The sequence below is a fragment of the Miscanthus floridulus genome, chromosome 9, assembly GCF_019320115.1.
Source record: "Miscanthus floridulus cultivar M001 chromosome 9, ASM1932011v1, whole genome shotgun sequence".
NCBI classification, from domain to species: Eukaryota; Viridiplantae; Streptophyta; class Magnoliopsida; order Poales; family Poaceae; genus Miscanthus; species Miscanthus floridulus.
In genome coordinates, this window is record NC_089588.1 from 102284959 (window position 1) to 102301265 (window position 16307).

A 16307-nucleotide genomic window follows, 5' to 3' on the forward strand; every position below is an offset into this window, starting at 1 on the left:
ACATTGTGATTATTTGATTATGTCGTGGTTGACAACTAATGTTGGTCAGCTGCTCCCCCTGCTGGATAGTGTCTCAGACTTTGGTGCATTTGGCACCACCCTCGGTGTTGCTTGCTCCTTTCAGGCTACCGGCTGTGAGCATCTTAAGAAGTTGGGGCGAGTTAATCATAATTTTCCTAGTGTTGATGACGTGCGAGGGCCGCCGAGGATCGAGCTTGCAAGAACATTTGTGCGCTCTTCCTAAAGAAGTTTTGGATGGACGGTGGGGGTTGAGCTCTTGCCTTCGGCAAGGCTGCTAAGGGTACTCAGGAGGTTAGTAAATAGCTTGCTGCTGGTATCATCTTTTTGATGTGGTTTTAACTGATGTTTTTCTTTTTGTCAGCTCAAACGCCCCTAGGATCCTTCGCCCATGGCAACCAGTACTGGCGCAGCTAGGACTTCTTCCACCAGCGCGAGGCATGTGTTATCTTCTGTGGGTGGAGCGGTGACTAGTGTTGCTGATGTTGAAGTGCCTCATGATGAACTTCGAGCTGACGATGGGCGTCGAGGTAGCTCACAAGCTATGACGGATATGGACGTTGACCCTCCGGAGCATGTCTGACGCGTGGGTGCATCATAGTGGCTAGGAAAACATTGGTGATACATTTTGATGTGCACTCTTGCGGGGGCATTGTTGGTTGGATAATTAACTATTGCCTTCATCGCACAGGTTCCTGCGGGGCCTGCACGTGAGGTGTTGGATGTGATGCCCCTGATGATGAATCATTAGGATGTTTTTATCTCTGGTGCGTCTTGGGCGCACGCCAAGTCTAAGTTTTTGTCTTTGACGTTCGACCGCTTTTGGTGGGCAAAGGTAGGGGCTTATGATAGAAAGGATCAAGAGGCACATAGGTTTTGGCGGAATTCTAATCTCACGGATCGTCAGTCTGAGCGGTTGATTTTTAGTTCGAGGCATGTTTCTGGGGTTATTGATGACGTTGATGATGATGATGCAATTGATTATCTTTTTGGGTGAGGGCGGTTAAGTTTGGATGGCAAGGGTAATTTTAAGGTACCGAAGCTGGAACCCTTGGAGCTTGATGAATGTGATCATCGGCATTTGTACCGGGAGGGGGTTTTGGAAGGTGGTCTACCCTTGGTTCTAGCGGCTCCCATTCTCTGGGGGCTGGTTGTTGAGAGTCGAGAGGTTGATGCTCGCGAGGGTTTGGAAGTTATAGTGGATGATGTGATTGAGTTTGTGGAGAGCGTGGCAGGGGAGCTTGTGGATAGCGTTTTAGAGGATATTGTCTTTGAGATGACAGGGAGATTGCATGTGACGTGTGTTTCAAAGAGGATGCTCCTATTGTCTGGGAGTACCGTCGCCGAGGTACCACATAATGCGCAGCTGTGGTTTTGCTATTTGAGCTTTTTTGTTGTGATTTGAGGGACAAGGTGGTATTGTGGACCCCTCCCAGGGTTTGTATTGTTGTAATAGATTATAGTATTTGAGCTTGAAGCAACGAGGCTTGTGTGTGGTTCTTGGTATGTTTCTAGGGTGAGGCACACAGCGACGCCCCCCTTTTCCTTAGGGCGAGGCTTCGCATGTTTAAAGATTTGTAAACTTGGTGCCTAGTGATGCCCCCCTTTTCCTTTGGGCAAGGCTTGCTTGTTTATAGTTTTGGAAAGTTATCGCATAGTGACGTCCCCTTTTTTCTTAGGGCGAGGCTGGCTTGCTTATAATTTTGGTAAGTTTGGCGCGCAGTGATGTCCCCCTTTTCCTTAGGGCGAGGCTCGCTCGTTTATAGTTTTGGAAAGTTAGCGTGCAACGAAGCCCCCTTTTTCCTTAGGGCGAGGCTTGCACGTTTAAAGTTTTGAAAAATTGGCGCACAGCGACGCCCCACTTTTCCTTAGGGCGAGGCTCGGTCGTTTAGATGCTTTTTGACTTCATGGAAATAGGGGCAGAGCTTTGTTGAATTCATTGGAGGTTACATTTGTTGAGTAAAACTCGTAGTGAAAGATGATAACTTTGATGTGTTGGTCGAAAATTACATTACTAAGTAGTCTAGTAGGGAAGCTAGGTGTGCCCTCATCGTAGTTTATCGCACTGCTCATGCTTCAAGGTGTTGTTGGTGTTCTTCCTTGAGGAAGAGGTCCCTATCGATGGTGAGGTTTGTTTTGGAGCTTGGAGCTTCTCTTGCCGATTGATGATGAACCTTGGTGTTCAAGGGAGAGCTTCGTTTGGCCCTTGAGAAGGAGGTCCCAGTTGATGCTGGCCTGGTTGGCCACAGAGGTTGCAAGTTTCCTTCCTGTGGAGCTTGGACCTACCGTGGCATCGTGTTGCTCGGAGCATGAGTTTCTCCTCGAGCGCCTTCATGTTCTGGTTCTTAGCGAAGCTTCATTGGCGTGTGGCTGGCTGCCAACTTTTTGTAGAAGGGGATTGAAACCCCTCCTCTTGATCATTGCGTGGTTGGTGGCGAAGCTTTTGTCAACAAAGCTTCTGCTGGACCCTCGCCAGGGTGTTGCTAAATATATGCGAGCTCCACTACTCGTGCTATTTGGTGAGGGAGTCGCCAATCACTGACCAACTTCTAGTAGGAAGTGGTGTCGATCCCTTCGCATTGTGGCTTGAGAGCGGTGGCGAGGTGGCACTCGTGGGGATGTTACATTTTTTCTTGTGGTATCCCCTGAGTGCCTTTGGTTTTAGGACTGCTTTTGAGCTAGCTCACGGATGAGGTTGCTCTAGCTATCCTTGATCTTGTGTATGTTCTTGTGGTACCCTTGGATGTCTGTGAGGGATTTGGGTCAGGCGGCTTTCTCATCGAAGCTTTCCACTTGCGAGGGTTTGGTGGTTTTCGCTGCATTTTCCCTGGTTGTAGGATTTAGGGCGATGGTTTGATTTGAGTTTCTGATTGGGAATTTGGGGGGTGTTTGGGGTTGTATTTATAGGGTTGGAGGTTAGGGCGATGGGCTCGAGTGGGCGCTTTGAAGGGTGTTTGATGGTGCATTGAATCCGAAGGATTGGGATTCTTAGGATGGTGGTTGAGCCGATAGTGGCTGCGTTGAATGGGAGGTTTGGTGGGATTTGATGCCTGATTATGCGTTTTTAATGCGGTTGGTGGACCACCCTTTTTGGGTGGCGAGCTTTCTTTGTGGGTCCCTGCTGCTTCAGGCGAGGGTTACGAAAGCATTTTTTGTTGGGAGACTCGGGCTTGGATTGTGAGTCCTAGGCGAATTTCCTGATGGTGCTGGTTTGTCATAATATCTGTACCTGCTGTTTTTTTTAAGGTAGGGTAGGGTTAGATCTGCGAGCCCCTGGTGTGGATACGATGCTGTTTTCATTTTTTCCATCTGTGTATCTAATTTTTCTTAAGGAGGGGCGAAGTTTGCGTTGTGAGCCCCTGTCGTGAAGGCCAGGGTGCTCATGCGTTCTGATCTCCGCGCCTATCCTTTTTCTTAAGGAGAGGTGTTGTTTGTGCTATGAGCCCCTGGAGTGAGTGTGAGGGTGCTCATGTGTTCTGACCTCCAGCCTGTCCTTTTCCTTAAAGAGGTGTAGTTTGAGCTGTGAGCCCCTAGCGTGTTTTGCGAGGGTGCTCATGTGTTATGACCTCCGCACCTGTCCTTTTCCTTAAGGAGAGGTGGAGTTTGCTCTATGAGCCCCTAGCATGAGTGCGAGGGTGATCACATGTTATGACCTCCATGCCTATTGTTGGTATTTCTTAACATCACTACTAAGTACAGGGTTTGAATCCATCCTCAGCAATGGCACCAGAAAAACCTTGTTGGTACTTCTTAGCAACATAACTAATATGTAGCCATGCTACTAAGAAATAGCCTTGATAGTTCCTTAACAATTTTAGATATTTATCCACAAGCGCGTGGAGCTATCATTGTAGCATTTCATCCGAAAGTATTTAGGGTATCATTATTTACATTTTTCCAAAGGAAGGCATTTGATTTAGAGTCTAGTATGAATATGAACTTGAATAATAATGCTTGTAAGTACACCAGTGCTTATAACAGGGGTAAGAATAGTAATTCCAAGATAGTGGACACACACTTGGCATTCCTCAAAGGATAAAATAGAAAAGAAAGGATAAAAGAATAATCTTAAGGTGAGCAGGCATTGGTCTAGTGTAGTCATACAAAGATTAGTTGATAATCATACAAATTACATAATTAGTTTTAGGGCTAGCTATGAAGCAGGTCGGGAGGCTAGCAACTTCATGTGACAATTTAGACTCCTACACCCTAAACGAACATGGGGGATTACGACGGACAGACAGGGCGGTCACCACGGGCCACCTACCCCTCAACCGAAGAGAAGGAAATGCATTCACTAGTCTCTCCATACCCAAGCACCATGCTTGCGTATACAGAAACTACCCAAATCCCCTCGAGTCCCTGTCCCTACGGATCAACAGGTAAAGAACTTGGGCACACCTGACGGCACGATGAACCGCCACCTCAATGTAGCTCTAATTCCGATTATATAAGTTATATGATTGTTTAAGCATAGAGTTAAGTCTGCTATTCTCATGACACATAAACTCTGCACTAGTTCATATATCAAGATCATAACATAATAACTATACTCTAGTTCATAAGTATGACTATAATAAAGTGAAGACATGACTTTGGAAGAACCCATATTGATATCCATACCAAGAATCTCTTCTTCCAAGGAGCCAAGCCCTCCAAGGTGGCTTTACCTTGGTCAAATACAACTAAAAGGTAAAAGTAAAGAGAGTAGAGAGTGAGGTGTTGCTCAATGTGGTGTGTGTTTAAAGAGGGGGGGGTACCCCTCTATTTATACAGTGCTCAAGGCGGTGCTTAAGGCTATTCTTGGTGTGTCCTCGGCTCCTACCGCCATAGCATGCTTGCATGCCACCGCCACAGCAAGGGGTGGCTGAGCAGCGCTGGCAGGGGGTCGGCCGCCCCTAGGGGTTGGCCTCCCCTTGATCATGGCCACTTGCCATCGCCTTCGCATGGCAGGCCATGGGCTGGACCAGGATGGCTTCCGTGTGGTGTTTTGCCCTAGATGCATTGATTTGATAGGTGTCTCCCTTGTTCCTTTGCACAAATTAGTGTCAGAAAGCGCCTTTTGGTGAATTATTCCATGTATTTGTGTTTATGACCTGCAAAATAATGTTCTCCAAATACATGTGGAACTTGATTAATAGTAAATGCATATGTGATTAAGATTGCTAATTTCTCCTCTTTTTGTGACTTATTTGGCAGTCAGATTTCATCGATAGAGACCGCCAACACCTATCCTTTTCCTTAAGGAGAGGTGGAGTTTGAGCTATGAGCCCCTGGCGCGTTTTGCGAGGGTGCTCATGTGTTTTGACCTCCGCGCCTGTCCTTTTCCTTAAGGAGAGGTGGAGTTTTCTCTGTGAGCCCCTTGCGTGAGTGCGAGGGTGCTCACGTGTTATGACCTCCACGCCTATCCTTTTCCTTAAGGAAAGGTGGAGTTTGCTCTGCGAGCCCCTAGCGCGAGTGCGAGGGTGCTCACATGTTATGACCTCCATGCCTATCCTTTTCCTTAAGGAGAGGTGGAGTTTGCTCTACGAGCCCCTACCACAAGTGCGAGGGTGCTCACGTGTTATGACCTCCATGCCTGTCCTTTTCCTTAAGGAGAGGTGGAGTATGTTCTGCGAGCCCCTGGCACGAGTGCGAGGGTGCTCGCATGTTATGACCTCCGCACCTATCCTTTTCCTTAAGGATAGGTGGAGTTTGCTCTACGAGCCCCTAGCACGAGTGCGAGGGTGCTCACATGTTATGACCTCCGCGCCTATCCTTTTCCTTAAGGAGAGGTGGAGTTTGCTTTGTGTGGATGTGGAATGTTTTGTTCCGAGTGAGGGTTTAAGTAAATGAGCCCCATTTGGTGCAAATCTTTTTACCTAGTTTTTAGCGGTGATGAGGGTGGGTCGGCCTTGGGCCGCCTGTTTCGTCGAAGGTTCAGCTTTTTGGGGGAATAAATATTACATTAGAGGGTAAGGTGTCTGCCTCGTTAAAAAACCTTGTGCCCCTTTGCAAGGAAAAAGAGTGTAGTACCAGGTGTTAGAGGATTCGGCTAGCACATGTATAGGATGTGCGGTTGTAGCTCAGTCCAGGATCAATGTATGGTGCATGGTTGTTATACCAAAATAGGTAGTTGAGATATATTAGGAATGAATTGTTCTAATCCCACAATTTGTGTAACATGCCACGGTGGGGGCTGTTCCCATCCATATAACATGAAGCCGAGGATCCCAGGAGGGCAGCCTCGTTAACCCATCATTCTCACATGGTACCAGAGCCATTCTCCATGCGGTAGTCTTCATGGCGTTCCCATCTTCTTCGTCCGCCGCGCCTACTACCTTCTTCCCCATCACTTTTCTTCCCACCAATGAAAAGCTCACCAGGGGAAATTTTCCCTCCTGGAAAGCACAAGTAGTATCGGCGTTGTGGGGTTCTCAACTTGCTGGTTTCATCTAGTCGGGTGTACAGCCGCCATCTCCGTTCCTGGCTCCGAAGAAAGGCAAGGAGGATTCGAAGGAGCCACCAAAGCCCAATCCTGATTATGAGGTTTGGGTGGCAAAAGATCAGATGGTCCTGAACTATCTGTTCTCCAATATATCCAAGGAAATTCTTGGGTAGGTAAACAATGAGGTCACGGCGGCGGGCGCATGGGCAGCCATTGAGAAGATGTTCTCTTCGCAGTCACGTGCACGTGCAATCTCCACCAGGATGGCGCTCGCCACGGCCACAAAAGGTACTTTGTCAATTGCTGAATATTATGGCAAGATGAAAAACCTAGCAGATGAGATGGCATCTGGTGGCCGGAAACTTGAGGATGAGGAGCTAGTCTCTTACATTCTCACGGGTCTCGACGTCAACTATGACCCTGTCGTCTCCGCGGTCACCGCACATGTGGAGCCTATCACCGTTGCCGAGTTGTATACTCAACTCATCAGCCATGAGCAACGCATGGAGATTCATGGTGGTGGGGCTGGAAACTAGTCCTCCGCCAACCTGGCGTCCAGAGGAGGGCGCAGTGGTGGTGGCTACCGTGGTGGTGGTCGCAGCAGCGGCGGCGGCCGTGGCAGTACAAGTCGTGGCAAAGGACGTGGTGGTGGCAACCGCATCCCCTTCCGGCCGGGTGTGTTTTGTCAGGTGTGCAGCAAGGAGGGACACATCGCCTTCAACTGCTTCAAGAGGTTCAACGCCTCGTACACACCTCCACAGAAGTCGGCCTTGTCTGCAACGATGTCCTATGGAGTGGACACTAACTGGTATATGGATACCGGTGCAACCGACCACATCACCAGTGAGTTAGATAAACTCACTGTTCGTGACAAATACCACAGTGGTGAGCAAGTGCACACCGCCAGTGGCTCAGGTATGGAGATCAGTCATATTGGTCATGGCAATTTGCGCTCCCCAACTTCTAATCTCCATCTTAAAAATATTCTTCATGTTCCTGCTGCTAGCAAAAATTTATTATCTGTCAATCGTATTACTCGTGATAATGGAGTTTTCCTTGAATTTCATCCAAATTGTTTTCTTGTCCAGGAACAGTCGACGAGGAGAATTCTCCTCGAAGGTAGATGTGAGAATGACCTTTATCCATTTAGGTCGCCAAATAAAGAAGTGCTTGGAGTCATCAAGCCAACCACGTCGCTGTGGCATCACCGCCTAGGACATCCTGCCTCTGCCATAGTCCAGTAAGTCATACAACGCCACCAGCTTCCAGTCACAAAAGATTCCAATAAACCTAGTGTTTGCGATGCCTGCCAGCAGGGTAAAAGTCATCAACTACCATACCCAAGATCAATTACCACTTCAGCTAGCTCCTTTGATCTTGTGTTTTCTAATGTATGGGGCCCTGCTCCAACCTCTGTTGGTCGCAACAACTATTATGTTTCCTTTATTGATGATCACAGTAAATTTGTCTGGATTTATTTGTTGAGAAAAAAATATGAAGTTTTCTAGTGCTTCAGTGATTTCGAAAACTTGGTAGAGCGCCAATTCAACAAGAAAATCCGTGCTATCCAAACCGATTGGGGAGGAGAATATCAAGCCCTAAGTTCTTTCTTCAAACGTGTAGGGATCGTACATCGAGTTTCTTGCCCTCATGCTCATCAACAAAATGGTTCTACCGAATGGAAACATAGACACATAGTTGAGGTTGGTTTGACCCTTCTAGCGCATGCATCCTTGCCATTGAAGTTTTGGGATGAAGCGTTCCTAACTGTTGTTTTCTTAATAAAATCGACTTCCCTCTAAAGTGATCAATAATGACACTCCCTTTTATCGTTTATTTGGTCAACAACTAGAGTACACCTTCCTTCGCACTTTTTGGGTGCGCATGCTGGCCACATCTTCGACCGTACAATACAAAAAAATTAGAATTTCATTCTAAGCAATGTGTTTTCTTGGGCTATAGTATTCAGCATAAGGGATTCAAGTGTCTTGATCCAAAGGAAGGTCATATCTATGTTTCTAGAGATGTCATCTTTGATGAACACATTTTTCCTTTTGCATCACTCCACCCAAATGCAGGCGCTCGGTTGCGGGCAGAAATCGCTCTTCTTCCTGATATCTTGACCAATCCATCCAACATTGGGGATGCACATTTGTCTGACCATGGATTGTTCTCTCCATTACCTACTGATATGCCTTCTTGAGATTCATTTGATGCAGGACAAAAATAAGGTGTCAATCCAAACTTATCCGGTGTAATACTAGAGAACCGGGGGCATCATTTCATGTGTCCCCTCACCGGAGGCAGCTGCAATCCCGGAGGAGAATTGGGTGACGCGACGGGAGTTCCTGGTGATGACGAATCAGCCGTGGGATCAGTGCCCCGCCTGCAGCCACACGATGCAGCGGCATTGTCTCCAGTCGGCGCTGGATCATCTACATCGGCGCATGCAGGGAATGGGTCATCCAGCTCCAGCCTACTGCCACAATCAGACCCCGTGGTGGGGGCCCAGGCGGCGCCCAAACTTTCTTCTCCTGTGGCCAGTCCTACACCACCTGCACCAGAACATCAATAGCAGCCTCAGCGAGCAGTAACCCGTTTGTAGCACGGGATCAGCAAACCAAAGGTTTACACCGATGGCACTGTACGGTGGTGTCAGCTGGCTAGCACTTCTTCCGAGGAGCCTGCTACAGTTCATGAGGCACTTGCAGATCCATGGTGGGTGTCCGCTATGAACGCGGAACATCAAGCTCTTATGAAAAATAAGACATGGCAACTTATGCCACCTCCAAAAGGGAAGAACATCATTATGTGCAAATGGGTCTACAAAATCAAGAGGAGAGCAGATGGGTCTGTTGATCGCTACAAAGCCCGCTTGGTTGCAAAAGGCTACAAACAGCGATATGGAATTGATTATGAGGACACATTTAGTCCTGTTGTGAAGGCCGCCACCATACGTGTTATTTTGTCTGTGGCTATGTCCAGGGGATGGTCATTGCGCCAGCTCGATGTGCAAAATGCTTTTCTCCATGGTGTTCTTGAAGAAGAGGTCTATATCATCAACCTCCTGGGTATGTTGATCCAAGACATCCTGGATATGTGTGCAAGCTTGATAAAGCACTGTATGGTCTGAAACAGGAACCTCGAGCCTGGTATGCTCGGCTGTGTGGTAAGCTTCAACGACTTGGTTTTGTGCCCTCCAAAGCTGATACATCTCTATTCTACTATAGCAAAGGTGATCACACTTTGTTTGTTCTGGTTTATGTTGATGACATTATTGTGGCTAGCTCTTCACAACAGGCAACAGATGCATTTTTAGCCGACTTGCAGGGAGACTTTGCACTCAAGGATCTCGGTGACCTTCATTTCTTCTTGGGCATCGAAGTCAAGAGGGGACATGGTGGATTGACTCTCACCCAAGAGAGGTACGCTATGGACATTTTAAAAAGGTTGGGCATGCAATCCTATAAGTCGGTTGATACACCCTTGTCTCCTTCTGAGAAGTTGAGCATTGAGAGTGGTGACAAGCTAGGACCTGATGATTCCACCAAATACCGTAGCATGGTAGGGGCCCTTCAGTACTTAATCTTGACACGGCCTGATATAGCTTTCGCTGTGAATAAAGTATGTCAGTTCTTACATGCTCCCACTACTGTGCATTGGAGCATCGTGAAGAGGATCCTGAGGTATGTAAGTGGAACTATAAACCTTGGCCTACATATCCGAAGATCAAAGTCTATGCTTGTCAGTGCCTTCTCAGATGCAGATTGGGCAGGATGTATTGATGACGGAGGTCGATTGGTGGTTTTGCAGTATTTCTTGGTGATAATTTGATCTCTTGGACAGCCAGGAAGCAACCAACTGTCTCTCGATCCAGCACTGAGGCAGAGTATAAGGCTTTGCAAATGCTACTGCTGAGATGCTCTGGGTTCAAAAATTGTTCACCGAACTCGGAGTTTCACATCCACCCAAAGCACTGCTATGGTGTGATAATTTAGGTGCAACATATTTGTCTGCTAATCCTATTTTTCATGCCAGAACTAAACATATTGAAATTGATTTTCACTTTGTGCGGGAGCGGGTAGCCCAGAAGCTACTGGACATTTGGTTCATACACACCGGTGATCAAGTAGCAGATGGATTTACCAAAGCACTACCAACTGTCAAGCTTCGACAATTCAGAGACAATCTCAACCTTACAAGTGGCTGAGATTGAGGAGGAGTGTTAGAGGATTCGGCTAGCACATGTATAGGACGTGCGGTTGTAGCTTAGTCCAGGATCAATGTATGGTGCATGGTTGTTATACCAAAATAGGTAGTTGAGATATATTAGGAATGAATTGTTCTAATCCCACAATTTGTGTAACATACCACGGTGGGGGCTGTTCCCATCCATATAGCACGAAGCCGAGGATCCCAGGAGGGCAACCTCGTTAACCCATCATTATCACACCAGGTTCTTAGAAGTTTTTAGCAAAAAAGGAAAATTACATGGCACGAGCACTCGCTAAGGCGCTGCTATGGGTCCAATTTGCGGAGCTCGTCGATACTCCATATGTGGGGTAGCTGGTTGCCTTCGTAGTCTTGCAAGTTGTATGCCCCTGGTCTGGTTGATTGACTGGCCACATAAGGTCCCAGCCATTTTGGTTGAAGCTTGCCAGCCATTTTTGTGTTTTGTTTTTTGATGAGGACCAGGTCTCTTGAGTTGATCTCATGGGGGTTGACTTTCTTGTTTCTCCACCGGGTGGTCTCAGCTTGATAAGTGTGAAGGTTGTTCACTGCTTGACACCTGAATTCTTCTGTAAGGTCCTTTGCTAGTTGTTGTTATTCTTGGTTGGATTTGGAGTCTTCTGTGAAGGTGACTGTTGGTGACTTGTGGTGGAGCTCTTTTGGTAAGACTGCCTCTTCACCGAACAAGAGTTTGAAAGGTGTAAACTTGGTTGCTCTTAATTCGGAGGTGTTGTGTGACCATATGACTGCTGTTATCTCGTCTGCCCATTTTCCCTTTGGTTTCCGTGTAGCTTTTTGGAGATGCCTTGGAGGATGATACCATTGGCCCTTTCGACAAGGCCATTGGACTACATGTGCCTTATTGATCTGAAGCAAATTTTTGCTCTGATTTGCTGACAGAAATCCTTGAATAGCTCACTGTCAAATTGAGTTCCGTTGTCTACTGTCAGTTCCCTCGGGACTCCAAAGCGGCATATGACTTGTTGCCAAAAAACTTTTTGATTGTTTGCGAGGTTATGGATGATAATGGCTTTGCTACAATCCACTTGGTGAAGTATTTGACGGCGACCACTGCGTATCAAAGGTTGCCTGGAGCTGTCGGGAGTGATCCCACTATATCCATTGTCCAATGTTGTAACAGGCAAATTGTGCAGATGAGGGTTGTTGGCGCTGCTGGCCTGTTCGAGTGAGTTGCCGCCAGCTGGTAGCCCTCGCAATGTTTCACAAGCGAGGTTACGTCATTGATTGTTGTAGGCCAGTAGAACCCCTGTCTGAATGCTTTTCCTACTAACGCACGGTGCCCATTGTGGGATCCCGCATGAGCCCTCATGTATCTCCTTTAATATCTGCTTATCCTTGCTGATTGTGACGCATTTGAGTAGCGGGGCTGTTGTGCTGGCTTTGTACAGTTCAACATTGATGATTTTGTACCCTCGGGCCCTCTATTGTATTCTTTTTTCTTCCTCTTTGGTTTCTGGTTCATGGTAACCTCTGAGGTAGGCGACAATGGGTGCCCTCCAATCTTCGCTATGTACTATGTTGATAAGCTTCAGTGCTTTAACATTCATTTCCATCAAGGGTTGATTGATTACCTCATAAAAAATATCTGAGGGTATGGTGATGCCTTGTGCAGTAGCTTTTGCTAACACTACAAGAAACTTGTTAATCCGTGACGATTTCTTGCTGACGGATTTACAAACCATCACTGACAGCCACTGACAGACGTAATCGGTGACGATATTCATTTTTTTGTCATGGATGAGCCCACTGGATATTCCCAGCCCGTTAACTCGTGACGGTTTTATTAGGATCGTCACAGTGTATGATTTTGAATTCGTCATACGCTAGTTAGCCCAAGACAGTTGGCCCGCTATCAATATTTAGTGTAAAGAAAAGTAGAAAATTTGCAAAAAGTATCAAACCCAAAAGACAATTTGTTAAATTATTTGAACAAAATAATTTTGTTACTTTGTTACATGTTTTTTTTTGGCAAAATTAAAAATGTTCTCCATTTATTGTGGATGGGAACAAAAAACTTTACACCTATAACTATATATATGGGATTTGAACACAAGACTTGCAAAAAAATAGAAACATGTCTTACCATTTGAGGTACTTACACTACGTGTCTAAATGTGCACTTAAGTATTTTTATTTATTTACCGGCCTAGCATCACAGTAGGCCTGGGTCATTCACTCGCCTGGGTCATTCCCGCACACGGCGTGGCAAAATGAATCCCCAGGAATTGAACCCTGATCCTAGGTGTTGAAAACAATATGCCTTACCATTGCGCTAGCTGCTCCAATGTGACAGAACATGATTCTATTAGCCTTTTGTTGGCGGGAGTGGCCCAACATTAGGTAAATAGGGAAAATAGAAAAAAAGAGTGGAGTCCGTGGGAATCGATCCCACAACCTGCGAGTGGACAACAGTCCGCCTCACCACTGTGCTAGCAACTTGTGTGTGACCGAGTACAATTCTGTTTCTTTTTGTTGATGAATGTAGGAGTAAGTTTCCCCTTTCCTCAATTCCTTCACGGACTCAGTTAGACACCAGCCGCGATTCAGAGACTCAGCCACCGCCGCTGGACTCAAACACTGCCGCCGACGGCGAGATTAGGCAAGAGCCGCGCCGTTGCCCACCACCGCCGCGCCGTCCAGCACCGTCGCCTCCTCGTTTGCCGCGTCCTCCCGCATCACCGCTGCACACCAGCAACATCTCGCATCACCGCCGCCCTTCAAGGCTCCAACCCTATCTTGTAGCTCCGCAGCGCCGCTGCCCTCCATTGCCGCACCAATGAGAGATGCCGAGTGCGGCCATGCATCCACCTAGTGACAAATCCAACTATTGAGTGGACTCCTACGGCCTCGAGCACGCCTGAAATCGTCAAACGCTAAGCAGCTGCCTCCTCTCCGAGGGGATCCCCATCTGCCTCACCTGAACTCCTACTGACAACCAAGGTATATATCTCTTCTCTTTTTTTTGTTGATTTTGTTGGATGTAGCATTTGAATTATAGCAGTTAGCTCATTGTGGTTTATCTACGACGTTTGATTAGATGGATAGAAGTTGGGTGCATAGCAAACTATTTTCCCCTGAATACATTGACGGTGTGAAAGAATTTATGAATTTCATTCAGGGGAAATTCAATGAGAATGTTGAAATTCTATGCCCCTGTAGCAGATGCCTTAATCAGAAGTACCGAAAACAGGATGTTGTGAGGAAGCATATACTGATGAATGGCATGGAAACTACTTATACTCAGTGGATTCATCACGGAGAGAGCTTAGATGTCAATGTTATTGAGCATCCTATTGATATGCATGAAGATGATGATGGTTCCACACATGGGGTCGGTGTGACAGAGAATGACAACTATGGTGATCGTTTGGAAGGGATTTTAGGAGACCTACAGAATGCAGCGGCACAGGCAAGGCCGGATGTAGAAAATGAAGTTGGTGCTGAAGAACCTTGTGATAAAGAGTCATTTTTGAAAACTGTCATGAGAGAGGCAAAGCGCCAACTTTATCCTGGATGTTCCAAATTTTCAAGATTCTCTTTGGTGGTAAGGCTTCTACATATGAAGTCATTATATAGAATTAGCAATTTTGCTTTTACTGCACACATGAAGGTATTGGCTGATGCTTTCCCAGAACACAATACACTCCCAAAATCATATGATGAAGCAAAGGGTATTCTAAAGGAACTAGGTCTAGGGTATGAATCAATACATGTGTGCTACAATAATTTTGTGTTGTTCAGAAAGGAATATGACAAGCATGACAATTGCCCGGTTTGTGGTCTCTCGAGATGGAAAGATGCAGAAAGAAAGAAGATTCCACAAAAAGTGTTGCAGCATTTTCCATTGGCACCTAGGCTAAAGAGGATGTTTTCGACCAAAGAAGCATCAGAAGCGGCACAATGGCACAAGTTAAAGCGGCAGCCCAATGAGAAGAATATGAGCCACCCAGCTGATGGTGAGGCATGGCAAGATTTCGACCTCGAATATCTAGATTTTGCAAAGGATCCAAGAAACCTTAGACTTGGCCTAGCTACTGATGGGTTCAATCCTTTTTTAGAAAAGAACACAAAATATAGCATGTGGCCTGTGCTTGTTGTGCCATACAACCTAGCACCGTGGGAGTGCGTGGAGGAATCAAACTTTATGATGGCTTTGCTTATTCAAGGTCCGAAATCACTCGGGAAGGACTTCGATGTATTTCTACAGCCTCTTGTAGAGGATTTACTTGAGCTTTGGACAGGTGTCGATACTTATGATGCTATTACTGGCAAATCATTTAAACTTCGTGCTGCAGTTTTGTGGTGCATCCATGATTACCCAGCGTTGAGCACTCTCTCAGGGCGTACAACAAAGGGCTATTTTGCTTGTCTCCATTGTGACAAGCATCCTCTTTCATATGCCCTAAGAAGCAAAATTGGTTATTTTGGGCACTTCCGTTTCCTTCCAAAGGAACATTCTTTGAGGAGAAACAATGAGTTTATCAGACTTCATGAAAGCAACGATCCACCGGGTAAATTCTGTACGGAAGAGCTACTGGCTGAATTGGAGAGAGTTAAAGACGTCAGACCTGGGAAGCCACAAGGAACTGGGAAAAGGAAGCGTTCCAACTCTGAAGGCGGTCATGTGGAAATTTGGAGCCGGATGGTTAGTTTTTGGAAGTTACCATATTGGAAAAAGCTAAAGGTGAGACATAATCTTGATGTGATGCACATTGAAAAAAACATATGTGAGAACCTAATTGGGACAATTCTCAATGTAAAGGGCAAGACAAAAGACACAGCTAAAGCTAGGCTTGATTTGAAAGATTTGGGTATTAAAAAGGAGCTGCAATTTAGAGAGGATGGAGAGATGCCTCATGCTAGATATACCTTGTCCACTGAACAGAAGAAGACTTTCTATGCTTTTTTATAGGAGGTAAAGTTTCCAGATGGATTTGCGTCCAACATCTCAAGATGTTTAAATGCTGAGGGAACAACGGTACAAGGGCTAAAAACACATGATTGTCACATTCTTTTGCAAAGAATTTTGCCAGCTGCCATGAGAGGATTTCTGGACAGGGATATTTATGAAGCAATAGCTGAGTTAGGGAGGTTTTTTAGGGAATTGTGCAGCAGAACGCTTAACAAGGATGTGCTAGTTCAAATGAAGAAAGAAATCCCTATAATTTTGGTGAAGCTTGAGAAATTTTTCCCTCCAGCTTTCTTTGATGTGATGATACACCTTGCTGTACATTTACCTGATGAGGCATTGCTCAGGGGTCCTGTGCAATATGGGTGGATGTACCCAATTGAAAGGCGGCTATATACTTTGAAGCGATATGTGAGGAATAGGTCACGACCAGAAGGTTCAATTGCTGAGGCATATATTGCTGATGAGTGTCTGACATTTTGCTCTAAATACATGGACGATGTTGAAACAAGATTTAATCGGGAGCCAAGAAATAAAGGTTTTTCCAATGAAGAAGCTTATGGTGTTGATGTTTTTGGGCATGGAGTTAATTTTACTTCTGCACCTGAATATGTATATGATGAAAATGGCATTGATCAAATGGTGTGGTTTGTGCTGAACAACTGTGCCCAAGTTGAGGATTACGTCAAGTATGTTCTATAA

The 16307-nt window shown here is 46.1% G+C and overlaps 1 non-coding gene and 1 pseudogene across 1 annotated transcript; both read left to right on the plus strand.

The window, feature by feature from the left end:
* Positions 1–6804: 6804 nt before the first annotated feature.
* LOC136484590 (small nucleolar RNA Z247) lies at positions 6805–6943 on the plus strand. The gene has a single exon (XR_010766098.1). It is a non-coding gene; the product is annotated as a small nucleolar RNA Z247 (small nucleolar RNA).
* A 6790-nt stretch (positions 6944–13733) lies between these two features.
* On the plus strand, positions 13734–16307 carry LOC136480436 (uncharacterized; annotated as a pseudogene).